This window comes from Nelumbo lutea, chromosome 1, assembly GCF_056320005.1.
Source record: "Nelumbo lutea isolate HS-2025 chromosome 1, American lotus-T2T, whole genome shotgun sequence".
NCBI classification, from domain to species: Eukaryota; Viridiplantae; Streptophyta; class Magnoliopsida; order Proteales; family Nelumbonaceae; genus Nelumbo; species Nelumbo lutea.
This window is the reverse complement of record NC_142684.1, coordinates 187277737-187288293: the sequence shown is the minus strand read 5'-3', so window position 1 is coordinate 187288293 and position 10557 is coordinate 187277737. Positions and strand designations below refer to the sequence as shown.

The window sequence follows — 10557 nt, the reverse complement described above, 5'->3', positions numbered from 1 at the left end:
TTACTGAGTGCTCCTATTTGTGCAGCTAGTGCTGTATAAGTGTCAACATTATGCAAGCCTTGCTGCTTCCTAGTTTGAGTCCTTTCCGAATGCCATTGATAATTGTTGGCTGCCATTTCCTCAATAAGTGCATGGGCAACCTCAGGAGTTTTATTATTTATGGATCCTCCGGCTGCAGCATCTAATATGGTCTTATTTGAGTCAGTAAGACCATTATAGAAAGTCTGCACTTGCAGCCAAATGGGGAGGCCATGGTGAGGAACTCTCCTTAACAGCTCCTTGTATCGTTCCCATGACTCATATAAAGATTCCCCCTCTTGCTAGAAAAAAGTAGTGATGTCATTCCTCATTTTAGCAGTTTTAGAAGGGGGAAAATATTTAGAGAGAAAACGGCTGGCCATTTCGTCCCATGTGGCTATAGATCCTGCCGGTAATGAGTTCAACCAAGCTTTGGCTTTATCCTTCAAAGAAAATGGGAATAACCTCAGCCGGATGGCATCATCACTTACCCCATTGTGTTTGAAGGTGTCACAGATTTCCAAGAAGTTAGCAATATGGGCATTCGGATCCTCATGGGCCATACCACAAAACTGAACCGTATTTTGTATCATTTGGATTATGGCCGGTTTAATTTCGAAGTTATTGGCAGCAATAGTTGGCCTGATAATGCTGGAGACAGTCCCGGTGAGGGTAGGCTTGGCATAATCCATCATAGTTCTTTGTTCAGCCATTTCTTGTGCTTCTTGTCTGACTTGCTTAGCAGCTCTCAAACGGACACGGAGAGTCCGTTCAATCTCTGGGTCGTAAAGGATCTCTTCCAGTTCAGGTCTGCTTGTCATAAATTGTTAAAGTCAAAGCAATAAAAATGCCAATATTCACAAAAGAAAATAAATAACTAATCCTATCACACTGAAAATGTAAAGTGAAGTATTGGAATACAAAACCTACATCCTATCATGAATAAATGAAGCCGATTATACTAAAAGCAGATTTAAACCAATCATCTTATTCAAGGTTCCTTTATCTACATCCATCGATTGCAACATCTGAATTCAGACCCAATTTAGATCTGAGTTCAGATCTACAAGTCTTTGGTATTGTTAGTCTAGAGAAATTAATAAATAATAATTCAGATCTGAGCTGGATATCTCATACACACTCATTGGTATACACTACAATATACATCCATTAAGGTTGGAATCAATTCTGTGATGCTTTAGGGCTGAAATCAGATCTGATCTAAAAAAAAAAAAAAATTTAAAAGGATCTGAAATAAACTAAAACCAGTCCTGAGTTAGGCTTGGGTTAAAAACTCTACAATTGAAGCTCAAACCTGTATAGCTGATGCATATCAAACACTTGCTAAGACCTGAAAATTGGGTCTGCAATGTTTGGTATTGCAAGCTATTCGGCCCATACAACTTTTGTAGAAATCTGAAATCAGGTCTGCTAACTGTTGCACTATAGCAGCCCTGCTACAGATCTGAATGCTAAAAGAAATACTTGGAAAGTGCTAATTTTTCTTAAATATCTGAGGCATAACAATTATTCAATCCAAACATACACCTCCTTAGCTAATGTAGCTCGGTTACAAGTGGGTAAAGCCAAGAATTCAGTCCACCCAGAATTCATAGTATGCTCTGTATCAGTTCAGTCCTCACATCATATCAACTGCATTTCAGATTTGAATTTCTCTCATTCCTTGCTATCCATTCACCCTTGAGGCAGGTTGGATGTATCCTAGGGTGGATTGGGGTAGTGATGGCACCCAATTCACCTCAAACTTGCATCGGTTCAGATCTGAGTTCAGAGGAATTCAGATCTGAACTGAGCAGATCTGTAACAGCAGAATTCAGATCTGAACTCAAGTCTGAGTTTGGATCTGAATTCTCAATTGCCTTACCTTCAGTTATTGCTACCAAATTGTTTTTGGGGAATAGCAGAAGTGCCCTAGGGTGAATTGGGGTGGTGATGACACCCAATTCCCCTCAAAATTTCATCAGTTCAGGTCTGAGTTCAGAGGAACTCAGATCTGAACTGTTGCAGATCTGCAATAGCAGAATTCAGATCTGAACTCAGATCTGAGTTCTGATCCGAATTCTCAATTGCTCCTCTGGTTGTTCAAAAGATCTCCCCCTTTTTTTTTCATTTGTTTTTTTTTTTTTTCTTTTTGTAATGAAAGAAAAGAATAATAAAATCTGAAACACAAGCAACTCTTTTCGGCTGAGTGCTGCAGATCTGAAATCTTCTGATCTGAGTGCCGAATGCAACTCAGATCTGCAACACTCATGTTTATGTGAATTTTTTTTTTTTTTCTTTTTGAAGGGAACAACATCAAGATTGAATAGAAATCAAATATGCCTTTATTAAAATGAAACTGAAACCAAAAAAAAGAAAGTAATCTACTTAAGAAAGAAGAAACATAACTACAGTAGTACAGTAGTTGCAATCCAAGCTGAAATGAAAAAGTTAGCAAATTAACCCAACTATGAATGCAATGCTGAATGAGATCAGATTAAGAATGCTCAATGTTTCCTAATATTGTTTCTCTAAATCCCCGGCAACGGTGCCAAAAACTTGATGTGTGGCTCATTGTGACACTAGCAAGTGCACTAGCCGTTCAAGTAATAAAGTAGTGAGTGAAGTATCGTTCCCACGAGGATTTAGGAAACAATTACCAATACTAAATTGAACATTTCTTATCTGATCAACAAATAAATCAAAACTCTAATGAAAGCTAAGAAATCCTAAATTAAAATCTATCTAAATCATTGGTCCAATTGCCTTCAATTCAGGTTAGAAGAGTAAGCAGTAAATGTCAATCTCAGAATTCAGCAATCTATCAATTTGGATCATTCGAATGAATCATGATTGAGCCTTGGTTTGGTGAAACCCCAAGGTCATGAACAGCCTCTCTCAAGTGCATGTTCATCCTATGCATGAGTGACGGTTCTTCTATCTCTAGCAAGAATCTAATCCCCATGCATGCATTTCTTCAAACACTTCTAAGGCATCAATTCAAATCTGAATTGATCACCAACTGAATTGTGCAAGTTATCTCTAACCTTGCACTCAATTCAGTTCTTGAATAGTAGATCTGAATTCCTAGAGTCTCTCTCAAGCACTCTAGGAATTCCAAGCTGTAGATTAATTCGCCCAATCTGAAAATTGCAGATCTGAATTCTCTTTCAAGCAATTCAGATCTTGCAATCTCAGATCTGAGAATTCAGATCTGAGTTTTGAAGGTTAGTTGGCCGAATTAATCTGCAATCACACCCTTATTCAAGAAACTTCAAATACAATGCATGACCATTTGAATGAATCAAAAAGAATTAGATTGCTGAACTGAAATTTTACAAGCTGAAATACATCAAGGAAGAATGGAAACAAGGAGAAAGAAGAAAGAACATATAACTAAGAAACTGAATTCAAATCAAAAGAGAATGAAACTACAAATGATTTATTACAGAAGATCTTTGAATCACAAACTCTCAATTCGAAATCACCTTCTTCTTCTAGCTTGCTTGTCTTGAACTTCCTTCAGCCCTTCTTCTTCTTCTTCCTTGCGCCTAGCCTTCTTCTCTTCTCTTCTCTCAAGGTGGCCGAACCTCTAAGAGTGGGAGAGCTTTCCTCTCAAGCAATTGAACCACTTTCTCCCCTCCTAGAGGCCTCCTTATATAGTTTTTCAAGGGGGCTCTTGCCCCTTCTTGAAGCCTCTAGAATGGGGTGTATTACACCCCTCATGAACCTTCTAGAGTGCTCCCTCCTTCTCTTCAAGAAACTCCTAGAAGTTGCCGCCCCTAGCTCCCTTTGGGCTGCTATTTGGGCTACAACTTAGCTTGCTTTTGAGCTCATGTGGGCTACACTCTAGGCTGTTATTTGGGCTAAAAATGGGCCTTCCTTGCTGGGCCGAATTCTCCTCATAGCTAGGCTTTATTTTCTTGGGTTTTCTCAAGGAATTCACTTGCTCTTTTTGGGCCGAAGTGCTCTCTCTTGCTTCCATGACCGGGCTGGACTGAAATTGGTCTTTTTGAACCTTCTTTTCTTGCCTTTTTCCTTCCTTTTCTTGGATTGATTATCCCTGAACTTATTCTTAGCATTAAGCTAAATTAAGGCAAAAATTAATAAAACCAGCATAAAAATCCATGCTAAAGTCCTCAAAAATTATAGATAAATTGTAAGTTCATCGAGATCACTATTTGAGGAGTTGGGTATTGAGTATGAGAAGCCCCTAATGCTGTATTGTGATAATCAAGCAGCTATTAATATAACACATAATTCAGTGCAGCATGGCAGAATCAAACACATTGAAGTTGACCAACATTTTGTACGAGAGAGGGTCTCATCTCAAGAAGTATGCCTCCCTTACATCACATCCAGTATGCAACTAGCAAATATCCTCACTAAAGCCGTATCAAGAAAGAAGCTAGAGGCGGATCTATCCAAGTGGGGAATGATAAACATTTATTCCCAACTTGAGGGGGAGTGTAGAGAACACCGATGTGGTCCCCATAGTTGTGGTCCCACTCTGTTCATAGGGTAGAATGTGCTCTAATCATCCTAGGGTTAGCTGATGGTCAATCTGTTATTCCAGTTGTTATTTATATTTCAATTTTATGTGTTATGTAAATACCAAGGGCAGATTTGCCCTTTCATGTAACTAGCATAACCTATAAATACTAAATAGAAGTGGCGGCAGCAGAGCATTCAGATTCTGTCCTTCCTTTCAATTCTTGTGCTCTACTGCTCTCTCTCTACTCTTTCTCCTCTCTCCTCTATACATTTTTCTCCTTTTTCGAACCTAAAATCTATTAGGGTTCAAGATTGATAGCAGTCTCGAACTTCTACTGTTAGTAGAGCCTTCCAGTTGAAATGAGAACTAGAACTAGAGCCTTTAAATGAGGAGAAATGTTGATAGGCTGATTTCACCGAATATGTACCCGATTTGTTCTTCTTCCAAATTACTTTATCTGCTGACTGGTTTGTCTCAGGAGTTATTAATAAAAAGTGAGGGATGGTAGACTCCTGGAAGAGAAGGTTTAGTTTGGGAGTATCCCAAGAACCTTCTGGGGTGAGAAGTTCTGAAACCTTGAGGTTCTTAACTTGAGGTTCAGATATCAATTAGTTCAGATTTGGAATGTGACCCGGTAAAGTGGGTATCCACGGGTCAGTAATTGCTAGGATGTCTCAGCCATCTTTGGTTGGCCATAGTAAATTTGGCTTTAACGGCGGTAACATGGAATGAGCTTGTTGCCACCGGTATGAGCTACTTCTGGTTTTTGGAGCTGCAAATAGAGAGGTGTGAGGAAAGTATTTGTCTTTTATTTCCTTGCTCCAGATACCCTTGTTATCAGTTAAGAGCCTCCATATTTGTTTCCCAAATATAGCCTTGTTCATAATCCCATAGATCTGAAACCCAATCCTCCTTGTTGTTTATGCCTACATATCTTGCCCCAAGAAATACTGTGTGTGGTTCTCCCTGTTGTATCTCCCCACCAGAATTTTCTTTGAGTTTGTCTAATTTGAATTTGTGGCTTTTGGGAAGATTGTTGTGGACATGGAGTATGTTGGAATGGGCTACAACACTAATTCGACTAAGGTGGTTTTGCCTGCTTGGGACAACAACTTTGAGCTCCATGCATTTATTCTAGCTGATACTTTGCTAATGACTTCTTTGTGGGTAGAACATAAACAAGGGTTTGTACCAATTTGGTTCTCAAGATATTTGGAGCCCACTAATGACTTCTTCACATGGAAGGTATGTGAGAGAAACTTGCGGTGATGTTGAGGCACATTTTTGCTGAAGAAGATAATTGATTTAGAATAATTTATCTTTTGCCTTAACATGGATTCGAAAGTGTTGAGGACCTTTAACAAGGCCTTGACTTGCACCAGATCTGCTCTGCAAATAGAATGCAGTCATTTGCAAAGAATAAGTGGGTGACTGGAGCTGCTTCTTTGCTGACCTGAATTCCTTCAATTTGTCCAGATGATTCAACCTGATTGAGCAACTGGGTTAATACATCCATTCCAATGATAAAAAGGTAAGGGGATATAGGATCCCCTTATCTTACCCCCCCCCCCTATTTAGTTTGAAATGTTCATGGGTTTCTCCTGCTAGTTTTATGGAGAAAGTAGTTGTGGGCATACACTGATGTAGCAGATTGCACCATTTTTCTAGAAACTCCATCTTTTTTAGCACTTGCAATTGATATGACCAGCCCATTCTAGCAAAGGCCTTGGACATGTCTATCTTGAGTGCTATGTACTTTTTACCTTTCTTCTGATCTTTCATCTTGTGCAATAACTCCGTCACTAGTAAGATGTTATTAGTGATTTGCCCTCCTTTGAGAAAACCTGACTGGCAATGAGAGATTAAATCCTACAATTCTGGTTGCAATCTAAGCACCAACCATTTGGAGATTATTTTGTACAATACATTATATAGGATGAAAAGCTGAAAGCTTGCAGAATCAGTTGGGGCACTGTTTTTGGGTACAAAGACCAAGTTTGTGTTGTTGAGCTCTTTTGGTAGGTACTCAGTGTGAAAGAATGTGAGAACCATGGAGTATATGTCCTGTGTAATTAGCTCATAGAAACGTTGGTAGAAAAAAGTTGTGAATCCATCTGGACATGGTGCTTTGTGAGGGTTGAATTGTTTGACCATTGACGCCAGATCTTCTTATGTAGGTGGGGAGAGGAGTAGGTTTTATTGCTCATCTGAGAATGTGGGGAGAAGCACATCATTGAGCTGGTTGGGATCAAAGTTTTTTGGTTGGCCATTTATGTCTAGGATGGCTTCTTTGAACATTTTGGCTATGATTTTTCTATTAGATGTCCATGATGGGGTCTGAAGCCATTATAGGTTGTTCTTTTTGAGGTTTTTGTGGCTTGCAATGTGATGAAAAAACTGTGTTCTTGTCTCCCTCTTTTAACAAGAGTTCCCTTATTTCAGTCTCCAGAGTTGTTCCTCCTTGAGAAGCCAATATTGATATTGTTTTAGGAGGGACAGTAGTTTCCTTTGTTGGTCATCCTCCGAGGTTTTCATTTGCAGAATAGATATCTGTTGTGCAAGGTTTTGGATGTGGGACTGGACTTGCCCAAATTGGTTTGTGTTCCATTTTTTTAATTATGCTTTACAGGACTTTAATTTGGTGAGAACTTGGTGGGCAGGGGAACCATAAATTTGTTGTTGTCAGGATTCTTCAATGATTTGCTTGCACTGAGGGTGTTCAGTCCAAAAATGTAAGAAATGAAAATGGGGTTTTCTTCTTGGTTAGGTTGGGAGGGTGCTGATTGAGATGGGCCCGTGATCTAAAGTTGTTATTGGATGATGATGTAGTAGTATAGAATTTGGCACTAGTTGGTGGTGGCCAGGGATCTGTCCAGTCTTTCCATCACTTTTCATAACCCATGTTGTCTATTGGTCCAGGTGAATGGTGGTCCCACATAGTCAAAATCTACTGGTTCAAATTTATTGAAGATGTTTAGAGAGAGAGGGCTTCTTTCTCTTAAATGACTTGTGATCCTCTTGCTTGTATATGTCATTCAGGTCACCCATTAGGATCCAAGGTACTGAGGTTGTCGATTGGGTTTGGGTTCTTTGCTGCCACAACTCTTTTCTTTGTTTTCGAACTGGGTGCCCAGAGTATAATAGCAATTGCCATGTATTTTCCAAAAGGTGATTTGCGATTTCTAAGTGGATCAGGTGGTTGGATACAGAGAGTGGGTTGATTCTCAGTGAATCAATCCAGCAGCAAAAGAGACCTCCTGACAGGCCGATGGCTTCATGGAAGACAAAATTTTTTATTTTCAATTTGTTGGCCAGACTGGTGCTGTTGTTTGCTGACAATTTGGTCTCGGATCGGAAGAGTATGTCTGGTTTTTCTTTCTTGAAGAGCTTGACTAGCTCAATGGTTTTTTTCGGATCATTACATCCGCGGGTGTTCCATGATATTATTTTCATGATGTTGGTCAAATGCTGAATAAATAAAATTATGATATTAATGGTAAGATAAAAGAGAGATAGAGGTTGTAGTACCTGGTCCGTGAAGTGAAATGGAGTTATTGGCAGGAGATGTGTATCCGGATCAGTGAAGACGTAGTCCTCTACACAGTGACTCATTGGAAGTGTAGCTGCTACCATTTGTGGGGTGGTCAACTGTTCGAAGAAGAAACTCTTTGTTAATGTTGCCGTAGCTAATGGGCTATTCAAATGTGTCATGGATGGGCATATGATTGTAGTTTTGGTTAGAAGGCTTTCAGGTGATATCACCTGACTCATGAAGAATTCCGAGACTTGGCCATTTTTGACTTTGTAGAGGGCGTTGGAGTTTTGTTATGGGCCCGGGCATAGGATCTCGTCACGGGTCAGTCCACAGGGAGAACCTCTAGCTTCCCCTTGTCCCTCCCTTTGCGTGCAGACCCTATCATGGTGACCTAAGGGTGATTTGTTCAAGAGATCACCCTAACTCTCTTAACTCTTTCCTTGACTAAAAACTAAATGTCTTTATTCTCAATTCACATCTCCTTAAATAGTAGATTACAAGAGGTGGGAAGGACTCCCTGTAGAATCGACTACTTATAGATAAAGATAAATCACACTTTAAGATCAATCAGACTCCTACTTCTAATAGATAAATCAGACTCTAGAAGATAAGGAAAACTACTAAGGGTAAGATAAGATAAGATGAGAGCTGATAAGATAAGTTGCCGCCTTGTGGGCCCCTCCTCACTGCTGTTGCCAACGGTTGTACGTCCTCCCCACGAACGCATCCACAACATTACACCCCTCCTGGGCGACAAGCTTGTCCCCAAGCTCAAGATTTGGGTAGGCATCTTAAAGAACGGTTCAAGGGATCCAGATGGCCTCAGCTGATGGTAGGTCGTCCCATTCCACTAGGACTTCGAGAGTACCCCGATTGTCACGGGATCGGACTAGAGGAGGCTGGAGAATGGGTCTGCCGTCCCTTAAGGGTGGTAGGGAAGGTGCCTCATCAGGAGGAGTACCTGTAAATGGCTTGAGCAAGGACACGTGGAAGGTATCATGGAGTTTGTTGTGCTTTGGTAGCTCAAGCTGATATGCAACTTTCCCGATTCGCCATAACACATTGAAGGGCCCATAAAATTTGGGAGCCAGTTTAGGGGGAGATCTTCCTTTGAGAAAGTGTTGCTGATAGGGTTGGAGCTTCAACCGCACGAATCGTCCGGGCTCGAAAATTAATTCTTTGTGGTGCTGATCGTAGCCATTCTTCATGCGTGTCTAAGCTTGCTGTAAGCGGAGAGCGACTTCGGCCGGGAGGGCATCGTGGTCTTGTAGACTACGATCAATTTCTTCCAGCCATGTCGAACCGGGTTCGTAGGACAATAGGTGGGGGGGTTCCCACCATAGATGACCCGGAATGGAGTCATGCCAAGAGAAGAGTGATAGGCCGTGTCGTAGCAGTATTTAGCCCACGGAAGGCAATCCACCCAACGCCGTGGTTGGTCACCCACAAAGCAACGGAGGTACATCTCTATGATACGGTTTACTACCTCCGTTTGCTCGTCCGTCTGCGGGTGGTAGGCGGAGGAAAAGGCTAGGGTTGTACCCTGCAATCGAAATAGCTCCTTCCAGAAAGTGCTAGTAAAAACTAGGTCCCTATCACTGACGATGGATTCGGGTAGCCCATGCAAGTGGAAAATATGTGTGAAGAAGATGTGGGCAACCAAAATTGCGCTATACGGATGGGATAAGGAAATGAAATAAGCATACTTGGAGAAACGATCCACCACCGTGAATAAGACCGATTTTCCGCCGAACTTGGGTAGGCCCTCAATGAAGTCCATGGAGATATCAACCCAGATTTGTGTTGGAAGTGAAAGAGGCTGGAGAAGGCCCGCCGGGTGTAAGTTTTTCCATTTTTGTTGTTGACACATGGAGCAATTCAGGATGAAATCCCGAATCGAAGCCCGCATACCTTGCCAATGGAAATTGGTGTGAACGCGGTGCAATGTCTTCCGAACGCTTTCATGTGTGGAGTTCTGAATGCTGGAGATGACAGAGGGAATTAATGGGCAATCGGCTGGGAGATATACCCGTCCCGTGTATAGTATTAGCCCATCATGAATGGACCAGTTTGGGTTGGTTGCTCTGGACTGTATCTTCTGAACAAGGTCCCTCCATTCTGGTGATTGGGGCAGCATACTTCTAACGCTTTCCAATAGGGTGACGCGGGGCCAAGAGATTGCACAAATGTGTATAGCATCTTCATCACGCCTGGACAGTGCATCTGCGGCCCGATTTAAGGTCCCTGCCTTATAGTCTACCTGGAACTCAAACCCAAGCAGCTTACTCGCCTAGTGCTGTTGAGGTGGAGTGGTAAGCCGTTGCTCCAGAAGGTACTTGAGACTGTAGTGGTCCGTCTTGACGACGAAGGGTCTTCCCCACAAGTATGACCTCCAGTGTTGTATGGCCTTGGCTAGTCCAATCAACTCGCGCTCGTAGGCCGGTAGCTTTAGATGCCGGTCAGCTAATTTGCGGCTAAAGAAGGCTATGGGGTGCCCTTGCTGTTGTAG

The 10557-nt window shown here is 41.5% G+C and overlaps 1 non-coding gene across 1 annotated transcript; it reads left to right on the top strand.

The window, feature by feature from the left end:
• The first annotated feature begins 246 nt into the window (after nucleotides 1–246).
• Nucleotides 247–353, top strand: LOC148879879 (small nucleolar RNA R71). Its single transcript, XR_016106224.1, has one exon. It is a non-coding gene; the product is annotated as a small nucleolar RNA R71 (small nucleolar RNA).
• Nucleotides 354–10557: the final 10204 nt, after the last annotated feature.